Source organism: Chelonoidis abingdonii, chromosome 15 (genome assembly GCF_003597395.2).
Source record: "Chelonoidis abingdonii isolate Lonesome George chromosome 15, CheloAbing_2.0, whole genome shotgun sequence".
NCBI classification, from domain to species: Eukaryota; Metazoa; Chordata; order Testudines; family Testudinidae; genus Chelonoidis; species Chelonoidis abingdonii.
In genome coordinates this window covers 52,096,110-52,102,109 of record NC_133783.1, presented here as the reverse complement: position 1 = coordinate 52,102,109, position 6,000 = coordinate 52,096,110, and the positions used below count along the sequence as shown (strand labels likewise).

General features: G+C 40.2%; 1 protein-coding gene across 2 annotated transcripts in view; it reads right to left on the bottom strand.

Annotated features, from left to right (window-relative positions):
- Positions 1-6,000, bottom strand: part of GFRA1 (GDNF family receptor alpha 1) — a 231,990-nt gene that overhangs the window by 221,915 nt on the left and 4,075 nt on the right. The window lies entirely within an intron of this gene.

Sequence of the window (6,000 nt, the reverse complement as noted above, 5' to 3'; positions counted from 1 at the left end):
TCCTCTCTGTTTTGTGATTCAAGGAGTTTGAATCACAGTGATCTTCCAGGGTAACCCAGGGAGGGGAAGCCTGGGAGAGGCAACGGTGGGGGAAAGGGTTTACTTTCCTTGTGTTAAGATCCAGAAGATCTGGGTCTTGGGGATCCCCAGGCAAGGTTTTGGGGGGACCAAAGTGTACCAGGCACTGGAATTCCTGGTTGGTGGCAGCACTATGGTTCTAAGCTGGTAATTAAGCTTATAGGAATTCATGCTGGTACCCCATCTTTTGGACGCTAAGGTTCAGAGTGGGGAATTATACCATGACAGCAATGCTGGACTTTCTATGGAGTTCACCTGATGGCACTTCCTCTCAATTGTCCCATCTGTAGGCTGGGAATCCTGATCTTATAGAGGGACAAAGGGCAAGATATAGAAACCCTACATTTCCTTTTGTGTTTAATGCACCAGGAAACTCATATGAAGAACCACTCTATTCTTCCTTTGATGGAAGCAGGTCTTCTCAGGAAGCCACATAGCTTCAGACCCTTTTCTACCACGTGTCCTACTGCACTTCTGAGAAGGGTAAAAATATATGAAGAGAAGAGTATGGGTCTGTCTGTTATTGCTGTTAATATATGCAGTGTGTAGCCATGTTGGTCCCAGGATATTAGAGAGACAAGGTGGGTGAGGTAATATCTTTTATTGCACCAACTTCTGTTGGTGAGAGAGAAGCTTTCAAGCTGCACAGAGCTCTTCTTCAGGTCAGGGAAAGGCACTAAAGGTGTCACAGCTAAACAGCAGTTAGCACAAATTCTAAGGGACCATTCAAGGGGAAGTGGCCCATTAACACCCCTGTAGTACCTTTCTCAGACATGAAGAAGAGCTCTGCATAGCTGGAAAGCTTGCGTCTCTCACCATCAGAAGTTGGTCCAATAAGACATACTGCCTCGCCTGCCTTGTCTCCTTATTGCTGTTAATGCTCATAGCAGCATTAACTCTGGTGTGGATTTCCTGATGGAATTCCACCAGGTCCTGAGGGAAGTGTATTGCAGTATATTTTCTCCTCTCTCATCACTGACACACTCACCTGGGAATCCCAACCACACACTATATCTAGAAAGGGGCTTTTGAAGCTCATGGGATTGGAGAGAGAATGCCCCCAAACTACTCTTTCTTCTCTGCTCAACACCCCAGTCCCTCCTGTGTTTGATTCCCTATGCTACCATCAGGGGGAAGTAGAACCAGAGACTAATCTCCCACTGTAAAATACTTAAACATTCTCAAGTTACAAGTGTACATGAGATGGTTATTAAACTCTCTCGCTGATGTGCATAATTAATGTGATAAACTCCAGCACTTCCCATTTTTATAACCTTATGCTTCTTAATACATTAAATGACCATCTCTTACTGAAAATAATTTGCTTTATTTGTAATTACAGCTTATTCACTATGCAAATCAAACATGTAAACTTTACATGGTATGTTGCCGATATGGAATTTAAGGATTCTTACTGGAGCATAATGTGCTGTATCCTAAATTCCGCTTTCATAGATCTATAAGTTTATGTAAAAAATACTATAATAAATTCTAAAAACACCATGTTTGTCAAAGTACAAACTTCTAGACATCTTTTACAACAGAAAGTTCTCAAACCTTTACACAATGTGTCCCATGTCTTATAAAAGATTGCCGCATTAGAGGGAATGTCCATGAATCAGTTCTCAAACTGTGGGTTGAGACCAAAAGTGGGTCGAGACCAAAAGTGGGTCGCAACCCCATTTTAAGGGGGACACCAGAGATGGCGTTAGACTTGCTGGGGCCCCAGGGCCGAAGTTGAAGCCCAAGATTTTCAGTCCTGGATGGCTGGACTCAGGTTACAAGCCTCCCGCCCAAAGGTGAAGCCCTGGAGCTTCAGCTTTGACTGGCTCGCCCACCCAGGGCAGTGGAGCTTGGGCTTTGGCCCCCCTGCTTGGGTGGGCTCAGGCTTCAGCGCCTCCTCCAGGGGCCACACAGTAATTTTTGTTGTCAGAAGGGGGTCACAGTGCAATGAAGTTTGAGAACCACTGCCTAATGCACATTGTCACTTATGTAACATTCATGTCATAACTACAGCAGTCAGTTACATGGAAAAGAAATATTAGGAAAGTATTTATTTATTTTTAGGGGTCTTTGAATACGATTTAACAGCTGGAAACAATAAGGAGCCAGAAGCACGTGACCAGCCAATTCTTCACAAGCCACCAGTAAATTCTCCCTGGACCATGAATGGTTTAAGAACCACCATTGTAGAATGTGCCTCATGCAGCAAATCAGTACATATTTCCAAAAGAAATGGATAAATGATAAAGAATATACAAAAATTAACAGAGTAATGAGTTTGTGATTAATTATTCAACTCATGAGTCCAGTTTAATAGTGTGTGTATAATATATTAGGTCATCTGAAGCAGTAGAATTAAATATTCTTCTATTTGCCACTATGTATTCTGTTTACACCACTTCACAGAAATGGCCCTAGGTGTTTTGTTCTGCTTCAATGGTGCTCTATTTTGTACTGAAGTGAATGATGCATTTCAGAAACCATCTCTTTTGTAAATATTTCTTCAATTATACATAATTATGCTTTTATGAATACAACAATTATAATATTTACTTTCGAGTTTATATTTCCAGTTGTAAGGAACAATGTCAAATGCCATTTTAAGGGGTGGGTTACTCGTCTTCACATGTTGAAGGCCAAATTGTTCTGTGTTGAAGATGAAATGGCTGAATTTTAAGTAAGTTAAACATTGGAGATACTAATGAAAGATCACACCTGAGGCATAGAGGTTAATGATATAAAGCTAATCTCCAAAAACCTAATCAATTGATTTGTATATTCACTATAGTTGTAATGGAGATAAATGTCCCAGAAGGTGTCGTCTCTCAAAAGCAGTTATGGTTTAGCCAAAAAACAGAGATTTTAATGAAACCCTTAGATGAACTACATGCTATTATCTGAAAAAGGCACCCAGGTCTTAGGCTAATGTACAGAGTTGCGTCTTAGCTAGGGTGACCACCTTTTCAAAATGCAAAACCGAGACACATGCAGTCGCCGCACCTCTTGCCCCTCCTCCTCCTCCTCCAGGCCCTATCCCCTGGCCAGCCTGGAAGTCAGAGCCAGGTAGTGATAAGAGCCACCCAGGCTCGGGCCACTGTGCATAGCCCTGAACCCTCCATCTGCCCTGGGCAGCAGGCTGGGATGACCAAGAGCAGCCCCAACCCATGTCCCCATTCCCCGGGGAGCATCCAGGGCAGGTGGAGAGTCCAGGGCTCCCCGGCTCTCTGGGTGGCTCTTACTACTGCCAGGCTTCTGGCCTAGCGTGGAGGCCTCATGGCCAGGGGGACTAAGGCCCACCTCAGTGCCTCCCCCCCAACACACACACCAGGAACAGGCTAGCACTGCCTCTGAACCTCATGCAGGCACGCAGGGAACCCAGGACAAATGCTGTCCCGGGGTCACTGAACCCACGACCAAGACTGGAAATGTACATTTCAGGACTGTCCCGTCCAATTAGTGACAAGTGGTCACCCTAATCTTAGCATGCATTTTACAATTGAAATAGAGAAGTTCCAGAGCTGGACATGATTACTAAAACAAACCTACGTGAGCCCAACACTAAGGCTCAGGTTCTGCTGCATGCTCACATTGTGACAACAATGGCTGACAAATCTGAGGTCTGGGTCTATAAGGTCAGATGGTCCTGTCCTTAAACTGGGAGAGAGTCACAGGCCTGGAGTTAGGAGGATGGTGTGTCGTAGGCTCCCTTTTAAGGAAGGGACTTGTGGGGAAAAAGGTAAATTTAATTCAACTGCAACTAACCCTCAGCCCATTTCTCCACTTTACCCTTTCCTTTTCAAGAATGCAAGCCTTCTTTGCAGGTCTATTAGAGGTACAAATGCAAAATTTAGTTGTTGTGGATTTCATCTCAATGAGAGACCCTTTGGGTCCATAAGCAAATAAATGGATTATTAAAGAGGATTTTTTAGTTTTTTACATTAGTGACATTTTTCAGACTGAATATTATTCATACAGTAATTAAATCAAGTGTAATAGACCCTATTAAAAGAAGAAGTTCTTCATTTTACTTTAAAATATTAAATGTTTGACAACACCATGTGGTTTAGAGAACACAACACTGTGGAAATTGCCTCCCGAAAACAAAATACAGAATGGACAAATTAAAATCATTCCTGGGTTATGTAATACGAGACTAATACTGACAATTAAGGTAAGTGCTTTAAAAAAAAACAACACCTCACTTCCGTTTCTTAGACATGCATATGCTGGATAAAGTGTATTATTGACCATTCATTTTCAGCCAAACTTTTGTTTCTTGTCCATGTCTTGTAAAATAGAAATAATGTACAAAGTCATAATAATTGTTTCTGATAAGTGACTATAAAAAGCTTGTTCCGGACTGTACGCTAAGTAAAAAGCATATGTAGTTACACACAAAAATAAGTTATAAAAGCTACAGGGCCAAACTTCTGCCCTCAATTGATAGCCATATTCACCTGATGAGGGTGAATATGAACCTAATTATATTTCACATAAAAACTAATCAGGTTTGGCAGAACACAAGATATGAAAACCTTGCCGACAGGCAACTCTGCTAATACAAATCAGAAAAAATGAAAAACAATCAAGATCTGAGAATCCTGTATAAATTCTGTTACCCTGGTTAAATGCAGACATATGAAAAAATGTTATATAATATAAATCATAATCGTAATACAAATATTTCTTATTAATTTTTCCTTAAACATTTACTAAATATTGGCATTTTCCCTCTATATGTAATGAAATATAAAAGACAATGCAATTCAAATTTTATTTACTTCCCTGGATCTAATTTTGCAATCCTTACACACCCAAAAACGTCCACTGGAGACAATAGGAATTTTAAGTACACAAGGATTCAGACTCAGCCTACGCACCACGATCATAAATGGGGACTGTAGAAATCATTACAGCTCTTGGGTCAGTGTACATAATTTGTTGTTGCAGAGCATCTGAGGAATCTAACACAATTTTTAAAACTACCTTGGCAAAGAAACGGTGTATCAAGAAAAGAAAAATTATAACAAAAGACAATTCCATTCAAAATCAGAAGAACGTCAAGGTAGATCAAAATTTGGTCTTAAGTAGATCAACCATAAACTTTAAGAGAAGAGTTTAGGTGGTTTGATGCCAGAACACCAAAATGACACGGCTTTGTATTTCTTGACAACAGATTCCTGCTTGGATCTGTTGTCTCCTGTTCCTATTGTCTCTCCTACTGCTAGCTTTCTAGACCAAGAACAAATTTTTTCAAAAGCATCTAAGTGATTTAGACACCTAATCACATTTTCAAAGGTAACTCAGGGCTAGATTTTAAATATATTTAGGTACCTAAATCTGGATTTAGACACCTAGTGGGATTTTCAAAAGTGCATAGGTGCGTATTTGCATCTTTAGGCACCTAAATATCTTTAAAATTCTGGCTCTTCGGCATTTAAGAACCTAAAATCCACTCATTTTCATAGAGACTTGGGCTCCTAATTTACTTAAGCACTGCTGAAAATTTTATTCCTCCCAAGTCACCTTTGAAAATGGGACTTAGGCTCTTTTGAAGAATCACTCCAAGTTTCTTGTTGCTCTGGTTCCTTAGACCTTTTCTCTTTCAAAGTGTGATTAACAAAGCTGTTTTCCTTAACAATGCAGTTAATTGCAAGATTAACTGTTTACATTGTATATAAATTATGATGAGATACTGTATTATATTCAATGAGCTGACATCAAATCACTATATAAGTGAAGGTATTTTATACAGACCACATCCTTACAGGACATTTTGGAAACCAGAAACAAGTATAATGACTTCTTTCTGTAACACATCTCACTGTCTCAAATCCACTGTTCCAATAAATTATATTCATTTGGGACCAAAAATATTTCAGTCTGAAAACACAAACAGTATCATCTGCATGGTACAAG